This window comes from Pinus tabuliformis, chromosome X (genome assembly GCF_031772625.1).
Source record: "Pinus tabuliformis cultivar Carrire ecotype Pingquan chromosome X, CPIR1, whole genome shotgun sequence".
NCBI classification, from domain to species: Eukaryota; Viridiplantae; Streptophyta; class Pinopsida; order Pinales; family Pinaceae; genus Pinus; species Pinus tabuliformis.
In genome coordinates this window covers 323178646-323200203 of record NC_142308.1, presented here as the reverse complement: position 1 = coordinate 323200203, position 21558 = coordinate 323178646, and positions in this window count along the sequence as shown.

Below are 21558 nucleotides of genomic sequence, written 5' to 3'. Positions count from 1 at the left end.
ATTGCAGCACTTCCAAAGCCGACATTGCTGAGGGTGAAACAACTAAATCCTCAACAATGTTGTAATTCTGGGCCGCTCTCGCATGTGGATTGAAAGCAGACCTTCGAAGTACACCCTTGGCGGGCTGTTTGATTACTAAGTTCGGGTTAGGTTTCTCGATATGTAGTGGATCGGAACCGGGAGCTGAGGTTGATGGATTAGAATGAGAAGATTCTACTTCTTTGCCATCAACAGGACTCTTACTACCATAATCTTGCGATCGAGTCGCAATCCTTACATGAGACATCATCAATATGGGTTCTTCACTGGCACTCGAGGAAGAACCTATCATCTTACTCTCCTGCTTTGGAAATGGATCTTTCAAAACAGCAGGAGTTGGGGACCCCTTGACGATTTTCACAACCTCGGCCCGATGAGGGCAATCTCTTGTAAAATGATCCTCTTCACAAATAAGACAAGGATATCGAGGTTTACGCTTTTCGTCATTGGTTTCCGACTTTTCAGTTTTTTCCTTTGGAGTTTTGTCTGCTTTATTTTTCTTCTTACCTTTCTTTTTCCCACCAGATTTTCATTTAGCCGTAGATGACTCTACAGCGTGAATATCAGTGGAAACTTCAACAGAAGATTCTCTTGTCGGGGAGTTTGGTAAGGTTATAATAGGCGAAGAATTCTTTGAGGATTTCTTCTTGCTTTTAGTATTCACCGTACCAATCATGCCATCAGCGGCATGAGACCCCGAAGGAGCAGCAACGATTTGATTTGACTTAGGAAGATCTGGGATCTTTTCGTGTAACGTACCTGACTGAGTATAAACTAAGTCAAGGTACTGCGCTTGAGCAATCACTTGCTCCTCAGTGACTACTCCGGCCTTAGCTACGTCTTCAGTAATCTTCGGTAACAATGATTTAACAAACCATTCAGCTAAGATTTGGTCCGGGATAAAAACTTTCACTAACTGCCTTCGACGTCTCCATTCATGAATATGATCGGAAATATAAGTGGACGTCGATTGTTTTAATGAAGTTAGTAACTCCGTGCCATTATCATATCTGACCGGCAACTGAAAATGAGTTAAGAACGAGGTAGCTAACTGGCTAAAATTATAAAAAGAGGCCCGTGGTAACTCAATGTACCACTTGGCCGCGAGACCAATGAGAGTACGCTGGAAAAGACGTAAGCGGATCGAATCATCCGAGATGGAATTAGAGGCACACTAGAGGTGGTAAGTCATCACATGATTTGACGGGTCCTCTCCAGACTTACCTTCGAACTTGGGTATGTCACTGGGAAACTTATTTGGCATTGGAGGCCAAAACGGAAGATAATTTATTGGATCGTTCGTTAGGCGCGACAAGTCTGGTAAATCCAAAGTTGCGATAAACGGTAATTTCCTATTAGGATCCCTAAAGCTCTGGGTCACGAGACCAGTCCCAGGAGGAGGATATCCAGGATAACTTGGAATAGGAATCGCGTTTGGGATATTGTATCCTCCCAGAAAACCAGGATTAATCGGACCGTATTGGGGTTTTTGTGGTTGTTGATAAGTGTACCCAGGATACGGTTGATACTGGTAAACTGGCTGCTGGACAGCAGGCCCGTATTGGTACTGTCCCTGGTACGGTTGATAAGCGAATTGTGGTTGACTAGTGACAACCGTACTTAAACCAGGTTGTCCTACAGGCATCTGAACCGTAGTTTGAATCGTGGATCCACACAATGGTAAAGATGTCTGAGGAGTAGTTACAGAGACAGTAGAAACCAGAGCTATCGATACTCCAGAAGTAAGTGTGGTAGACTGAATAGATGTTGCGGTAGTTGCAGCAGTCGTTTGAGATGGAATACTAGGTGCAATAGGTCCAGACTGAGAAACTATCGAAGGTACAAAAGTTTGAACATTAGACTGGACTGGTTGCTGGGGTGAACCAGAAACTAAGGGTTGTCCAGTTTGAGATGACAACTATACACTTGGCTGCAATACCTGTTGAAATTGCGAAGGATCCCACACTATGTTCATTCCGGGGTATTGACCCATTACAGGTTGAGGATATTGAGATCCATAACTGGATTGAGGGTAGGATTGATAATTGAAAGGTACATTTCCCGTACCTTGAACATAAGATTGACCTTGGGGTGGTTGGTAACCTTGACTCGAGTACTGACCTTGGGGTAGATACCCTTGAGGTAAGTACTGATACTGGGGTTGACCTTGAGGTATAAATTGATACTGAGGTTGACCTTGGGGTACATATTGAGGCTGGGGTTGACCTTGAGGAATGTATTGCACCACGGGTACATACTGTCCTTGAGGTTGCCCCCCAGACACAATTTGTGTACCTTGAGGTTGCCCCCCAGGCGGTAACTGGCCACCTTGAGGTTGAGAACTGGGAATTGAACCTGACATCATGTAAATGTCTCCTACGCCCAACGGTTTATTACCATTGTTTCCAGTTAATAACCCATGTTCAATGGGTTGAGGAGATGCTCCCACAAAAGTACCAGAAAGTGACTGATACCCAGAGGGAACAGAAGGATCGCCGTACAAGAAAGATTCAGGAGATTGAGTAAACATGGACGACTGACCAGACATATTTACAGGAGTATAAATACCTCCAGGTGGATAAGGAGTACGAGGTGGAGAAAAACTTGACCCTGAGTTGTCCAAATAATTAGTTAACGAAAGATACCAAGTAGTACTTCTAGATGGACTGTCAAAAATGGATTCACGCTCCCTTAGATCAATAGTAGGTTGATCTTCAGGGATAGGGACGCCTATTTCTTCTTCTGGAGCAAGTTCTTCAATAGCTATCAAACCAGAAGGAAGATTTTCGGTGATGACTCTTTCTACCCTAAGTGAATCAGGAGCACTAGAAGTTGGAGTAACAGGTTCAGATATCTCAGGTTCTTCGCCTATATCACTAGTAGATGAAAAACTACCAGCAAGCTCAGAAACTGCAATAGCTTCGGGATTATAACCTGTTTCTAGACTTTGGTAATCAGGATGAACTACCAACGAAGACTCTCCTTCTTCAGGTGAACCTACTTTACTGCCACTAGGAGTTACAAGGACTTTCAAACCTTCGTAATGACCCAGGACGTCTTCAGGAGGTTGGCCCCAAAGTCTATGGGACTTCCTCAACAAATCGGCCACGGTTACAATCTCAGGTGACTGGCCCCGAAGTCTACGGGACTGTCTCGGTAATTCAGCCACAGTTAAAAACTTTTAACTACTGCACACGCAAACAAAGTAAAATCTCAAAGCAAACCGCCTAAAGTCTCTAAAGAACCAAACAAATTCGAATCACACGCTTAAAGAATCTAGGGCGTCAAACCATACACAAACAGTAGCCTTCCGGACCGAAAACACTAGTTGGTGATGAAGCCCAACATCGCCGAATTCAGTACAGAAGTGGCGGGTGGAATAGTTACCCCGGCAACCTGCTTAATGAATAGACCGGCACAAGTTCCTCCACTTTAACCGTCTCGAGTGAAGTGAACCCCCCGGAAAATCCAAGTGAGTCTAGCCGACGTCTGCTCCAGGTACAGTGGGATCTTTCCTCCACCGTCACCTTGGGTAGAACCCTAAAGATAATGGTCACTAAGGTCACCAACAGCAACAAATACACCTGGGGGAGCAGTCTACGATTCGATAGCACACAAGGGCAGAGTATCAAGCTCAATCCCCTTGCCGGCTCCTTGATAATAATCCAAGGTTTACCGACAAGTGACCCCAGGCTCCTCGACAATAATCTGAGGTTTACCGTTTGTAGTACGTGCGTATCTGGCGTCGTTCCCAATGAAGGAGGATTGATCCCCTCACTGGTTCGGACACGATCTCGTGCTTCTCCTTTAAGAGGAGCTTTCCCAGAGCATAAATGTAACAGCTGGATTTATCCTACCACAAGATGAGCTACTTGTTTGGTTTTGCTGTCTTGGAGAGTTAATTACTCTCCTACTCCAAGACACTAGCCTGATCTATATTGGTGTTTCAGAGCCCTAGTAAATAAAAAGTTACTAAGTAAATTTTACTTTAAGCGTTAATTTTATGGCTTTTCTTTAGGACAAAAGGTAGTGGAGATGAAACTGATAGTGTGTAGACTCGACTCAAATCCACTAAAAAGATGCACCTAGGATGATTTAAACTATTTTCTTTTTTCAATGAATTCCCTAGCTAAGAGAGTTGGAGAATGCAAAATTGATATAAATACAACTTTCTTGGCAACGAAAATCAAAGAAACAATCTCTTTATCTTTTCCAAAGCATACAACACATGACCACTAATTATTTCACGAAAATTCCTTTCTCTTTTCAAAGACTTCAAATGCTACTAAAACAAGCTTTTCTTCAAAAGAGATTTTTGTATTTTTCCCTATATTAAACAAAGCATGTAAAACTACTTAACAAAAATCAAGTTTAAAAAATCTATAACAATCAAATCAATTTTACCTAAAAGCAAATCTAAGAGAAATTCACCTAAAAGCAAATCTAATGAGGCAAAGCCTACAAAGTATAATTCCAGGATGTTTTACTCAGTTACAATTCAACCAAGGACTAGTTCATGCAGAATCATAAACCAGTCAAAAACAAAAATCAAATTTTTTTGTTCTTTTTCTTAAGAATGAAATTCACAGCTTAACCAACAAGCTTTGTCGAAATTCCGCAAAGAGACAACACAAAGGTAGGTTTCTCACAAAGGTGGATTTTATGAAAGGTCCGACTCCTAAGAAGACTGAAAAGACCAGGGAGATCCAAGGTTTTACAACTTCTAAAGCCAAAGTCACTACAGGACCAATGCAAAAATCAAACCCTAGGGCTAGAATTTCTATGAATTTCACTAAAACCCTTGATACTAATGAAACAAGCTTAGATGAAGACTTCTGACAGGTAACTAGTGGATCTGGGCAGCAAAAACAAATTATAAACAAAATCTAAGAGGCAAAAAGGAAAAAATTGAAATTTTCTCAACTTTTGACAGGGTACGCAGGCAGCCTGTTTGCACAGGTGCGTGTACGCTCTGTGTACAAAGCTGCAGTGCGTACAAGTACGCACTGTGCTTAACGCAGAGGGTGCGTACTACTAGCAAAACCAAGAAAAATAAAATCTAACTTAACCCTAAGCTATTCCACCCAAATTCACAGTCAATCAGTCAAAAACCAGAAAGAAATCGACTTTTCTCAAATCAAAGTATCAATCAAAAGAGAAATCAATCAAATCCATGGATTCCCCAGCGGAGTCGCCATTTTGTCATGCGGAAAGAGTCAATTTTGCAGACAAAACCGACCTCCCTAGAAGCTAAGGCTTTCTACTGACAAACAAGACAATTAAGCACTATCTTTCTCTAAATATGCATTTAGAATACAAGTAATCAGGTGTTTAAAACATACCTTTAGTCCAACGCTGTTTGTAGCAATCCAGCTTCTCCGATCCGGATGAGCTCCTCCTTCTCTTAGAAACCTGCATTCACTAACAAGCAAACGATTACATAGCACCTGAATAACTCATAAAATAAAACATATTCATCATAAAGACCAAGGAGTATATGAAACAAATTATATATAACAACTTGTTGAGAAAAATGAACTTAATTGTATTAAGTGGAAACAAAAGAAACCATTACAACCAGTGCCTTGGTGTTGTGCAGGTCCCTCCCAGGGTCCAGCAAGAGTTCTCCTTTACTTTGATCAGCTCACCCACTTCCAAATGAAGCTAATAAAGGATGGGAATCTCTCCTCTCAAGCTCTATAATGGAGTCCTAATTTCAGCAGCATCTACCCTTAGGAATGTTCAGCTTTCAACCTCCACTCCCTCTGGCCCAATGCCTGTATTTATAATGCTTTGGAGGAAGTTAATCAGGTCCACCATCAATGGGATAAGCCCCTCTTTGAATGGGATAGCTCCCCTCTTGATGGGATAAGTTCCTCTTTCATAGGGATACATGAACCATCTGGAGGCGCTCAATACACGTCAAACCATCTTCTAGAATGCTCTAGAATCGACCACAAGTAACTTTTTTGAAGTAAAACTCGCGCCTTTTGACCTTTACAGGAGTACGCACCCACCCCTTTACAGACAGAGCGTACAAGTACGCAGGTATTATGAACTTGGGGTGCGTACACGCAGGTAAGGTTAAGAGAAACTGCGTAACCAGAGTTAATTGACTTTTAAAGGACTTTCTCTCTTTCTTGGAGTTTGACATGATGAGCAGAGGTATAAGACTTGCCAAGGAGGATAGTATGACAGTTGATGGAGCCATACTAACTGCAGATAGTCATGGTGACAAATTTTAGTGTAACAGATTGCCCCCTAAAATGCGAAGCCTGTAGTAGATTAGGGTTTCATATCATCTAGGAAGGGTGAAGTACTTTATCATTTCAAGGATTATCTTGTGGAGAGCCCAGTCGGAACCTGCAAATATTCAACACAAAATACATTGTGCTCTTTGCCTTCCGATCCAACTTTTTCCATTCTTCATCGGACACTCCCGTTGCTTTAATACCCAGATTTATCGCGATCCACTGATCTTTATCCACCAACAGATCCTCCATCTTGAGTTTCCGCAACTCAAAAATCTGACCATTAAATTTCTCGATCTCTATCTTTCCACTGCTTGCCATCTTCTTTCACCACCAGAATCGATCTCGCAGATCTCCCACTGAACAAGGTCTACCACAAGCCTGAGCGAAACACCTCAGCAACAAAGGCATCCCCTTGAAGCCAAAACAACTCCGAAACCAAATGTAGGTTTTAACCCTGTACAGAAATTACCTGCATACGAATTCTAAAACATAGAAAATAAACAATGCGAGAGCATAACACATAAAACACATATACAAAGAGATTTTCCCTTGGATCCCAAAACCGGGACTACCAGCTTGATTTTTCATTATGTTCCTTTCAATGTTATAATACATATTTATACATGTCGAAGCATCCAATACCATGGAATGAAAACCATCGTGTCCAATACCATGGACCGAAGACCATCGCGTCTAAAAAAAAACATGTGTGAAAATCATGCACAAAACCATAGGTTGGTCTGCCCAACCTAACATAGGGTCCAAAACCAAAATTTTCTGGGGCAATGCCCCAGACCCCATAAAGTGGGGTTACGAGTGCCCCTCAAACCCCCTGTTAACTACGTGGAAAGAATATAACACAACCCAATAGAATCTTTTTCTTCCTGATATGTCCTTCTATCTTGAGAGTTTGAGGAGTGGTAATTTCTTCCAATGCATTACAAGATATGGTCAGACTCATTTCTTGATGCTCGATGTGATCTTTCACTTCTTGAACATTTTTCTTCTTGATATGTCCTTCTATCTTGGTAGTTTGAGGAGTGGTAATTGCGGCCAATGCATTACAAGATATGGTGGGATTCATTTCTTCTTTCTCGATGTGATCTTTCACTTCTTGAACCTTTTTCTTCTTGATATGTCCTTCTATTTTGAGAGTTTGAGGAGTGGTAATTCTTGCCAATGCTTTACAAGATATGGTCGGATTCATTTCTTCTTTCTTTGGGGTTGGTTCCTGGTGTATATCCTCTCCTTTTTATGTTTCTTGATCCTTTTCTTCCTCCTCTTCACAATCAATGTAAAATAATTTCTTCTTAACACACTTATGACCTTTAATGTATTTTTTATCACAATTGTAACAAAGTCCTTTTGCTATTTTTTCTTCCAGTTGTTGTGGTGTCAACCTTATAGATTGTGGAAGGCTAGGAGAAACAACACTACTATCTTTATAGTTGTGAGGGGTAGACTTTCTTGTTTCCATAATTTTGCTTTCCACTTTTCTTGCCTTCTCTAATGAATTAAGTTCCGAAAAACGAACCCCATGTTGAATGTTATCCTTTAAAGTCCCTATGGAGACATCAATCCTATACTTCTCTGGAATATCATTTTCCCTTATATTCAATTTTTGGAAGTCCTCAATGTTCTTTGCCATTGAACACTTTTGTTTGAGCCAATTGGCTAAAGAAGGTGCTTCTCTTTGTATCCTCATATTGTGCTATCATTTCCTCTGTGAAAATTGACCACATAACAAGTGGTTTACGAGAACAAAGCCCTTTATACCATATAAATTGATCCAGTTCTAAATATGAAGATAAAATACATACCTTTTGTAACAGTTGCACCTCATGTAGATCAAAATATTACTTCATCTATAATATCCAATTTACCAGATCCTTGCCATCAAACTTCCTCATATTGCCTTTTCTTGATTTTAGCAGCTCGATCTTGAAACGACTGTAATTTTGTAATTTCGAATCTTCCATTTCCGAAATCGTGAACTGCAGTAGACGTCTGCGTCTTGTTTCCAATTCCATCCGTCTTATTGAAATTGGATTCTCCAAGAAAGAGTTATGCACAATCTCTAAGATGGCCTAATTATATACCTTTTCATAAGAGTGAACTTGTATGAAGTGCCACGTGTCACTATTTTGACCTTTGGATCTGAAAAATATACACAAAAAACTATAGTCCATCCTATTTCTATAAGTTCTTACGCAATTTCAATCTGATGCTCAGAGAGATAGTTATGACGATTTTCCCTAGGTCACTCGTTTGGTTGTAATTCGGGAGCTTGCAGAAACCCTAAATGGCTTGGACTGTATCTCTGAAAATATAGCGAAACAAGATCTGAAATTTGGACCTGAGCTTCCCCACGATTTTAGTACAAATGGGTTTTAATTTCAGAGTCAGAACCTTTGTAGAAAAAAATTATAGCGAAAATTTCACGATGACCTGTTTGAGATGAAATTCTAGAGCTTGCAAAAACCCTAACTTCCTTAAATCATATATCCGAAAATATAGCGAGACAAGATTTGAAATTTGGACCCGAGCTGTAGATTGATTTCTTCTCAAATGGGTTTTTGTTTTAGCTTCTGAAACTTCGTAGCGAAAACGTTATAGCAAAAATTTCATGATGACCTGTTTGGAGCAACGAAACCCTAGAATTTAAAGCTCTAATACCAAATGTTATGAAACTAGCTCACAAAAAGATAGAAAAGATAGATCAATACCTTAGAAATAAGCCTCTTCGAGGGGGAAATATCCTTTACATTACACAGATGAACAATTCTTAGATAATACAAATGACAAGACCTACTTTTTATATATAGGAGTCTAAGGAGTCATAATATAATTAGAGCCGACATAACAATAATAATGCAAGGGCACAATAATAACAATATGGGGACTACATGGGCACAACAATATAATAAGGGGGTTGTACTAATAACAATAAGGGGTTACACTCGTAGTATAAGGACCTAACAAAATTACTTTAAAAGTTCGGCCGGATTATTTTTAAAAGTTGGCTGAAAATATGTCAAATTTTTCCGTTTTCTACAAAAATGAAATGATGCGACCTTCCGAAAAAACCTTTCACCTGAACAATATAAATAAATGGAGCCGCAACATTATTTTCGCACTCTTTCCTCATTTGGAGTGAACTTTTAAGCTACATCTTTTGGGTTGAATTTTTGGAGGAACTTTTTTTGAATTAATTTTTAAAGTAAGTTTTTTGGGTTGAATTTTTTAAGTGAGATTTCTTAGCTTAATTTTTAAAGTAAGTCTTTTGGGCTGAATTTTTTAAGTGAGATTTTTTAGCTTAATTTTTAAAGTCTTTTGGGCTGAATTTTTAAAGTGATTTTTTTTAAAGTAATTTTTTTGGCTGAATTTTTAAAGTGAGTTTTTTTTAAAGTAAATTTTTTTGGCTGAATTTTTTGGAGGAACATTTTTGGAATTAATTTTTAAAGTAACTCTTTTGGGTTGAATTTTTAAGTGAGATTTTTTAGCTTACTTTTTAAAGTATGTCTTTTGGGCTAAATTTTTTAAGTGAGATTCTTTAGCTTAATTTTTAAAGTTTTTTCGGCTGAATTTTTTAAGTGAAAATTTTTAACTTAATTTTTAAAGTCTTTTTGGGTTGAATTTTTAAAGTGACTTTTTTTGAAAGTAATTTTTTTTGGCTGAATTTTTAAAGTGAGTTTTTTGGTCTAAATTTTGAAAGTGAGTTTTTTTGCAGGAATTTGAAATTGATTTTTTTGGGCTGGATTTTAAAAATCTACATACATTGAATTATCATGGGAAATCAAAGAAATTACAAGAGAAAATATGATCGAACAAGAAACACTGAGGCTCGTACAGAATACAAGAGAAACTATTAAAAAAGAAAAAAGGAAGAGCGTGAAAATATTGAAAGGCCAAATCAATCTCAACTAGAAGTTGAAGCAGGTATATAAATGTAAATATTATCACTGATATGTAAAATTTAACTAGTGTATTGTGAAATTTAATTTTTATTTGATGAGCTAATTTGAAAACTCTTTTGCAATGTAAACAAAGAGAGATATTCCTCATAACATTGATGATGAAATTGAAAATGTTGAAAGACAAAGTGAAAAAGATAATGAACCAATGATTGATTATGTTGTTGAAGATGTTGAAAGAGATTCAAATGAAGAGGTTGAATCACCATCAAGTATATATATATATATATATATATATATATATATATATATATATATATGTCATGTGTATTATTGAAATTATACATATTTATTAATTTCAATTTTATTCAAACTCTATTTTTCAATTTTTTATTTAATAAATATTTATACCCATTTACATTTAATTTTCATATGTATAGATGAAATCAATATCGATGATGAGATGTTAGAAAATTTTGACACTAACATTTATGGAGATAAAAAAACTAACCATGTTATACAATATCGTGTTAAGGTCATTATTGAGAAGTTATTCAAAGATGAAAGTGTGACATATCAAGCTCAAATTTTGAGAGGTCTCTTAACATTAAAGAAATTAAATGACGCTACAACTTTATTGGGTATTTGAAAATCAACAAAAAATAAAAAGGTGAAGGAAAATGTGATTCAAAATATAAATAGTGCTCTAAAAAAATTGGAAGATCTAGAAAGAAAAACGATGTAGATGCACGTAGAGAAATAAAAATGGCAGTAGTTTCATCAAGTACTAAAGAAAATCGTTTGGTAAAATCTATGGCAAAAATATTAGGGACCTAACGGAAAACATTGCACAAACATAGGAAATTTTGATTGCAAATAGATATAAATGATGAGCTCTCTTGTTGGGAGATTATTTGTACGAAACCATACAAAGATAGAATTAGAAAAGATGTTAAGAAAATAATATATGAATATTGGATGAAAAATTCACGTGTTTCACCAAAAGCAAGGGATGTGATGCGATGAAGAATAACAAAAAATCTGTATCAACAACATGCAAAACATACCTTGTACACCACTCAGATAGTGTTTTTCAATAAGTTCATAGAAGAGAATCATGGAATTACTGTCTCAATCAGTACTTTTGTGCAACAAAAACCATGGTATGTTAAACCTATCACTATATGCGACACTTGTTGTTGTCGTTATCATGTGGAATTTCAATTATATTATGACACCTTCCTTAATTTTGGTAAAACATTTTGGAAAAATCCTCCTCCTTCCACTAGCCATGGTTTCATATAGGAAATTCTATGTGAAAGAGAAAGTCATAAATTATTTTACTAAAAGAAATGTGTTGGTGGTAAAAGCTGAGATCATTGTGGAAATTTGACTTTATTTCACAACAAATATTCTATTGATATAAATGATCAATCATTGCCTAACCTAAAACTGAAATGGAAGAGATATGAATATATCCATACATCAATTAGTTGAAATAATAGTACAACTGCTAAAAGGATTCAAATTTACAATAAGAAGAAATTCCTGTGATAGAGTTTTTGAAGAAATTTGAGACAAAAATCTATAAGTACACTAAGCATTCAAATAGAGCTTGATGGCAAGACCTGCAATTCAAAAAATCATGTGAAAATTTTCCACCAGGGAGCATTTTGTCAATAGTTGATTTTGAAGAGAATTACACATTTGTTGCACGAAATGAAATATAGAGCGAATATTATCATTTTGACAAAGTATCTATGCTTGTCCATATGCTATATAGGCATTCTGAACAAAACGTTGATGATATAGAAAGCACTAGTGAGAATCAACATGTTATTAAAGAATAACACTTTTAGATTAGCGATGATCATACACATGATACACATTTTGTATAACATTGTTTTGATAAGATTTATGACTCATTGAAAGGTCGTGGAATTAAATTCAATGAACATTGGATATGGTCAGATAAATGTGTAGGTCAATTCAAATATTCAATGTCATTTTTTTGGTTGTGTCATCTTCATAAGAAAACCCACATTAATCATTGTTGGAATTTCTTAGAGACTGGTCATGGAAAAGGAGAACATGATGGTATAGGGGCATGTATAAAATGAGCACTTTGAAGATATCAAATGGACCACTTTGAAAGTAGAATTATCTCAACTGGATAATTTGTTCAATGGTGCAATGTTTCACTAAGCCATCAGACTAACCCATCAAGGGAGGTAAGAAGGTATGTACATATATACAAATTAACTTGTATATAGTTTTAATATATGATAATATTTATTAATTTCCTAATTTCAAACATTTATAAATTTTATAGTTTAAACAATATGAGGATGATTATATTTGATATATAAATTTTATTTTAAATAACATATTTAAATTTTTATTTGAATTTACTATAGGTTTTTTGGCATATTGGAGTCAAACAAGCAAATAGATTGATTACATATGAAGCTAAAATAGTAAAAGGGACTCGAAAATTGCATTCAATTAAAACAAAATACCGAAATGCATTTACATTTGATAAAAGAAAATATTCTTGTTTTTGTCTTGTTTGCATAGAGGGCACACAATCCAATGATGTTCGTGAAAATAATATGTATGTAAAACCTCGGCAACATACAAAACTAAATACAAAGAGAAAAATGTAAGTTTTAAGCTTTGAAGAGATGGAATTATAGGATACTATAGTATCATTTGAAGGTATATATGTTTTATGTTTTAAAATCAATGCATATAAGTATCTATATAAGACTTAAAATATAGATATCTAGAAATAGATAATAAAATCAAGTCCATATTGATATTTAGTTAATTTCATGTCAATTATGATCTGAATTTACACTTGTTTCATTACGCAGTAGATGTTTTTGCTGTAGTTGCACCCATTAACAACATGGAAAATGTCAAGTATTATTTGATGCGATGCATTGAATGAAAAATGAAGTTATTGGAAGATTATGATGATAACGGTTCTATATATGAAATAGGGTCTATTATACTGAAAGGTTATTTTTTCTAAGAAACTCACCAAACCGAGAGTAATGTTTACTTTCAAGGCTATCAACCCGATATCATAAGTTGTCAATATAGTCACTTGGTGTGTGCAACACGCAAAAATTTCGTAGAAGTTCAATAAAAAAAATAATTGAAAGTTAAAAAATGGAGTAGGTAAAAAGTTGACCATGAACGGATCATTGAAGATGGCATTCCATTAGAATTTTGTTAATTGAATTGCCCAACAATTTATTCCACTTGGATTTGTTTTTGATAACTTAGAGTTCAAGTACATTGTTAGCATTTCTTTTTGTGCACACTTAAGTTGTACATTCTTAAGAATGTGATGATGTGAAAGCAATAATGATTGGGTCTTGTATTGAGTTACAAAGTTATATGTATATTGCTTGTTATGTATACTTGTATTGAGTATTTATTTCTCTGTTAATTTGTGATGTATGTTGTGTTGTTACTACTCTATTAATTTGTGATTGTGGTTGGTTGAGCCGAGTGCTGTTACTAATATGTTAATTTGTGATTGTGGTTGGTTGAGTCATTTACTAAAAATCATTTACTAACATTATAAGAATGATTGAATGAAAAATGTACCAACTAAATGCAAATTTACTTTCATTTCTACATATTCATGAACTTAAATGATATGTAAAACATTTAAAAACATCAAACTATGCATGCATCATGCAAATTGTGGGCCATGTTTTATAATGAAATTTTATCCAAATTATGTAAATGTGCATTCAAACAACTTTATGTTAAAAGTTAACTATCAACCGACATCCATAGTAGTCTTTCTATACATGAATACAAAATGTACATACCATATTTTATAATGCAATTTTAAGTTATCATTATTTTAGATATTTATACTAAATTATAAGATTCATTCAAATGCAAAATGTAGACCTCACATTTTGTAATTTACAATTTTAGTAGATTCATTTTAAATAACTTGACCAAACAACTTAAAAAAAACTAATAATTATCTACTAACATTATAGGAATGATTGAATGCAAAATGTACCAACTAAATACAAATATGTAAAACACTTAAAAGCATCATACCATGCATACGTCATGCAAATTGTGGGCCATGTTTTATAATCCAATTTTATTTAACTTATGTAAATGTGCATTCAAACAACTTTATATTAAAATTTAGCTATCAACCGAATCCATAGTAGCATTTCTATACATGAATGAAAAATGTACATACCAGATTTTGTAATACAATTTTAAGTTATCATTGTTTTAGACATCTACATCAAATTATAAGATTCATTCAAATGCCAAATGTAGACCTCACATTTTGTAATTTGTAATTTTAATAGATTCATTTTAAATAAGTCAAGACAAAACAACTTTAAAAAATCCTAAGAATCATCTACTAACATTATAGGAATGATTGAATGCAAAATGTACCAACTAAATTCAAATATGTAAAACACTTAAAAGCATCAAACCATGCATGCATCATGCAAATTGTGGGCCATGTTTTATAATGCAAATTTATCTAACTTACGTAAATATGCATTCAAACAACTTTATATTAAAAATTAACTATCAATCGACATCCATAGTAGCCTTTCTACACATGAATGCAAAATGTACATACCATATTTTATAATACAATTTTAAGTTATCATTGTTTTAAACATCTACATCGAATTATAAGATTCATTCAAATGCAAAATATAGACCTCACATTTTGTAATTTGCAATTTTAATAGATTCATTTTAAATAAGTCAAGACAAAACAACTTAAAAAAAATCTAAATCATTTACTAACATTATAGGAATGATTGAATGCAAAATGTACCAACTAAATTCAAATATGTAAAACATTTAAAAGCATCAAACCATGCATGCATCATGCATTCTATGGGCCATGTTTTATAATGAAATTTTATTTAACTAATGTAAATGTGCATTCAAACAACTTTATATTAAAAGATAACTATCAATCGACATCCATAGTAGCCTTTCTATACATGAATACAAAATGTACATACCATATTTTATAATACAATTTTAAGTTATCATTGTTTTAGACATCTACATCGAATTATAAGATTCATTCAAATGCAAAATGTAAACCTCACATTTTGTAATTTGCAATTTTAATAGATTCATTTTAAATAAATCAAGACAAAACAACTTTAAACAAAACCTAAGAATCATCTACTAACATTATAGGAATGATTGAATGCAAAATGTACCAACTAAATGCAAATTTACTTTCATTGCTACATATTCATGAACTTAAATATGTAAAACCAAGTTTTAAGCATCAAACCATACATCATGGAAATTGTACCACGCAAAATGTACATAAACTCCAAAATTGGCATGTATTAAATCACAATAAATAATTCAAGATTTAAAATATGTCTAAAATTTATATCATTATAAAAGTAAATATATAATAAAAAGTTGTCAAATAATAAGATGCATCAATTCATAATAAAGAGTTTTACTTTAAATATGTCCAAAATTTATATCATGATAAAAGTAAATATAATATAAAAAATACCTTCAAATAAAAAGTCGCATCAAAGAGAATATCGCTAAAATATATCATTGATCGACATCCTTGTTGTAGGTTTTAACCCCGTACAAAAATTACCTGCATACGAATTCTAAAACACAGAAAATAAAAAATTGTGAGAGCATAACACATAAAACACATATACATAGAGATTTTCCCTCGATCTCAAAACCGGGACTACCAGCTTGATTTTTTCATTATGTTCCTTTCAATGTTACAATACATATTTATACATGCCGAAGCATCCAATATCATGGACCAAAAACTATCGCGTCCAATACCATGGACAGAAAACCATCGCGTCCAAACAACATGTGTGAAAATCATGCACAAAACCATAGGTGGGTCTGCCCAACCTAACATATGGTCCAAAACCAAAATTTTTCGGGGCGCTGCCCTGGACCCCATAAAGTGGGGTTACAGGTGCCCCTCAAACCCCCTGTTAACTATGTGGAAAGAATATAAAACAACCCAACACTTGTGCTCTCATCAGTTTCATGGGTGCCCTGCACAAGATTTGTAATTGCATATATACATAAAATTTTGTACTTTAAAATTAAATTTTAATGTTTTAAAATTAAATGAGAATATAAGATCATCAAAATAAAATTATAAAAAACTTCAAGTTCCATGCAATACCTCATGGTGTTCCCCCTCCATTGTGACCTTTTGGTGTTCACCATGCATTGCCCCCTCTTGGATGCCCTGCACAATACATGTACATGTATATGTTAAAAATTTTAAATTGCACATGAAAATTATGCATAAACTCGCAATATTAAAAAAATTGTTACACGCATTTTTCAAATTGTTTAGATGATCCTATCCCCATTGTCAACTCCATCACTAAAGTCCTTGGAGAATGGAAATCATCTCCCCAAACCTAAAATTCCAAAATTTTAAAACTATAAGATAAATCTATCTCATTTTTAATGAAACTTGCACTTCAATTTATAACAAAACATAAGTGAAATATTCAATTCTTGTGGTACATCCCCTAATAGGAAGGAAGAGGGTGACACTATGTCCAAAACATCAGTCAAAATCCAGATTTGTTAACATTTAATTATATATACATAATTATTTCTTTTAAAAGTATGTCCTCACAATATATCAATATAATAAAAGTAAAATAATAATTGTATCAACATGAAATAAAAAGTATGCCCTCACAATATATCAATATAATAAAAGTAAAATAATAATTGTATCAACATGAACTCTTCCAAAAAACTAACATCTCTCATAATATCTTCATTGGAACTTGAACTTAGGACCGTGAAATTATCAAAATTTTCATTCAACAAATGAGTTAACTGCAAATGGTGAACATTTGATACATTTTTGTTAGATTATATCTGAAAAAAATAACAAAATGTATGTGAATAAACATTAACACATACATTAAAAATTACATTAAAATATCTACTCTAACCATTAACACATACCGATTCCACACCCTCTTCTTCATGAACAATTAACTCTTGCCAACCATTACCAAAAGCCTTTGCATATGCTTTAAGCTCATAAATATTCATATTATCTATCTCTTCATCTATTTTATATACAAAATTAGCACGTGCATCAACTTGTGCTCTTTGCCGATTTAGATCGATATCATTTCTAGTCAATGCACTTTGTATGTTGTCTATAATGGCATCCCTTCCTTCTCGACTAATTTGAGAAGTGGCATCGATCTCTGACCGCAAATTTACCAGACGAGGAGGTTGAAGTACCAAAGGTGGTTGACGACGAGGCAATTCAATATCACGTAATGTACCCTTACGATCATATAATTGACCTTTCCTAGTACCATAATATTTAGATGGAAGGTTAGTACAATCGGGTTTCATACCCAAAAAAATTCTGAATAAAATATTTTTGCAAAATAAACTGGAACCTCATCACTCCATGACAGCTTTCCATACGCTGCAAGGAACCTATCATAAAAATGGTTGACTATGTCAGGGTGCTTGAAATATTGCACCTTAAGCATCTTTCTTTTCAACCCTTCTTTGATATTAAACACAGATTTTGCATTTTATTTTGTAACCCTTTTATTAACATTGACCCATTTATCGGGACCCATCACTGCTTCCTTTCTATGCCTCATCATATCTATAAATGAATCTGTGGTTGGCCCAAGCTTCTTGTAAATATCAAGAAATGATCTTAGAGAGTGCATAACTATCTCTAAGATTTCTCTCCTCTCTCCATGGAGCTCCAAACTCCCAAGATCTTTCCTCAATTTAGAATAATGAGTTTTTCACCTTTGTAATGTGCATTGTTGGAGGTTTGTCTCCCAAGGAAGCTCATCTAGAATATCAGATGGATAAATCGTAGTTGGTGTCTGGCCTTCTTGAATTGTTCGTCTTCTCTTACGTCTAATTGGACCAACATTTTCATCCTCTAGATCAATATATAAAATTACATAAATATAAAAACATGTGAAAAAATGTATTCATACATGTATGCAAGATAGACATGTATACACATATGTACATACAATTCATTTACATGTACAAATTTCTTTTAACATAATTTTTATTATTATATAATTTACCAAAATGATGTTGACCACTCGGAGAATGTTGACCAACCTAAGATTGATAACCACCTAGAGAATTTTTACCACCCTAATATTGATGACCATCCAGAGAAGGTTGACCACTGTCACATGACAACATTGTGAGTGAAGCATCTAAAAATATATAGAAAAAAAATTCAATATTTATGTATATATACATATGATTATACTTATTTATCATTTAAGTAAATGCACACACACACACACACACACACACACACACACACATAAATACCATGATGTGAACGATGGACCTCCCCCAATTCATTCGATATTCTATTTGATCCATGACTTTGACCTCCCGATCTAGTAGACACGTGAGACTCTATTGATGTTCGCCTCGAATAACCATGTGGAAAATGCTCATTCATGATATGGATATCTATAGATATATAGATGCATGATATTTAAAAAGTTACCTAATTTATTTACAATTATTTTTAAAATTACTATTTAAAAAGATCAAGAATTCAAAAAATTGTTGCAACCCTTGAAGTTATCTCATGCATTTAAAAATATTGAAATTTCTATTTAAAAATATTAAGAATTCAGAAAATTGATATAACCCTTGAAGTTACCTCATGAATTAATTGATGTAACCCTTGAAATTACATCATGCCTTTTAAGATCTTAAATTGCTATTTAAAAACATTGAAAGAATTCAAAAAATTAATGTAACAATCGGAAGCTCTTCATTTAAAATATACTCAAGACTAAAAACACAAATGTTGAAGCACACATATTTCAAAAGCTAAATATTTTTTTTTCTAAAACATGTCAAGTTCATCAAGTTGTGCTTACATATTGGGGCACACTTGGTATAGAATTGAAAAAAACACATGGTCATTAAAAATGACACATTGATAACTAAAAAACACACACATATCAAAGATATCTTACAATGTCCATCAATAAATATTGATGGAGAACTTATTAACACTAATTTATATTTCACACACAAATATTGAATTGGCATTGCCCCATACAATAGATCACTAAAGATCCTATTAACATCTACATAATGTCTTATGCTAAATGATTGAAATTGACTAACAATATTTTTTGCTTCTCCATGTAGGTGTTTTAACCTCTGTTTTTAAACTTGGTACACGCCTTTCATCTGGTTGCACACAAGTTTAGAATTTGTGAAGACTACAATTCCGTTGGATCCGTACTCCCTCGCTGTTCCTAAGCCTTCTATCAATGCAATATAATATGCCTCATTGTTTTTTGTTCTTCCAAGTACATTCATTTTCCTTTGGAGGACTTTGCTCATCACAATACTTTATAGCACATAAGTAATCATTGTTTTCCCTAGTTTGGGATAACAAGAAACTTCTATGCATAGTGTCCATTTTTCAACCATGTTTAATGGGTTTTTTGATCCCTGTAAAAAACAAATTCAATAAAATGAATTTAATATATTTATACAAGTATTGTTAGGTTGTGTAAAATATTACTATTTAGAAAAATCCGTCGAAAGGCTAGGTAGCAAGAAAGTTTGTTTCTATTTGGTTGGATGGTTGGAGAATCGCAAGAAGAAAACAACTAGAGATCTCTAATTCAACTCAACTACAAATCTCTAAGTCATTCAACTTAGCTTCAACTCAATTGAAGGTTGAAAGTATTTATTAATTTATTTTTATGTTCATTCCATAGATACAAATATTTCTAATTCAACTTAGCTTCCAATCACTCAATTTTGATAGTATTTCTTAATTTATTTTTATTTTCATTATTGGAAACTTAACACTTTCTTTTCCAAACGCCCCTTACATTATAAGAAGTGGAGCATACCCGATTGAATAGTGTCACTATTAAAGAAAGTAGATCCCCATCCTTTTAATATAATAGAGGGGGTTCTTTTTTAGGGCATGAAACGATGCTACCTTTAATAATGCGGTGGGCCTACTATGATTATTTAAGTTCCCCCTTTTATATCATAATTTGCTCAACAAATAGTGAACCATGAAGAAATGGGAGTTTGGGTAAGGTGACCACTGAAAATATCTTTCATTTCCTTATTATTTATATAAAGCTATAATACATGTTTATTTATATGCCATACATGGGTATATTTATATGCTTCTTTAAAAACTATAGTTAAGAAAGGAAAAATAAAATAAAATGAAAAATGATAGACTAGTTTTATTCTAGTAAACTTAACACTTATATTACCTTGTTATAAAATTTTCTTACTAAAACTATAATACATGTTTATTTATAAGGTCTAAATGGGTCTATTTATATATTCTTCTTTCAAAACATAGTTAAGAAAGAGGAAAAAAATTAAAATGAAAAATGATAGACCTAGTTTTATTCTACTAAATTTAATATCTGTGTTGCCTTCTTAAAATTAAAACACTAAAATTAAAATTAAAACATCAAAAATAGATGACAAATCAATTAAAACACTCTAATTAGCTTCAAAGTCATGCACCCAACAAATTAGAAATGAGAAAAATGTATCTCAAAAAGAAACTACTACTTGAAAAGACCAAGTATAAGAACCTTCAATTAAGTGTATTCTATGTCATCTTAGGAAGATAATAAGACCCATGTTCCAAGAAAATAGGGAAGAAAAGTGAAATTCACATAATGAAAAAGGAAACATACATGAACATATAACAACAAAAGAAAAGAAAATATATTACCAAGAAGCATCAAGGTTGTTCTACGAGATAAATCAAGGTAGGACAAGTCAACCCAATAACATTAAAATTAAAACACCAAAAATAGATGGCAAAGCAATGCCAACACTCTAATTAGCAACTCAATAAGATTAAAATTAAAAAACCAAAAGTAGATTACAAAGCAATGTCAACACTCTAATTAATATCAATCTCATGCACCCAACAAAATAGAAATGAAAAATATGTATCTCAAAAAGAAGCTACTACTTGAAAAGAACAAGTACAAGAACCTTCAATTAAGTGTATTCTATCTCATCTTAGGAAGCTAAGAAGACCCATGTTCCAAGAAAATAAGGAAGTAAAGTGAAATACACATAATAAAAAAGGAAACAAAAATGAACATATAACAACAGAAGCAAGGACAATATGTGACCAAGAAGCATCAAGGTTGTTCTACGAGATAAATTAAGGTAGAACAAGTCAACCCAATAAAATTAAAATTAAAACACCAAAAATAAATGACAAATAAAATCCAACACTCTAATTAGAAACC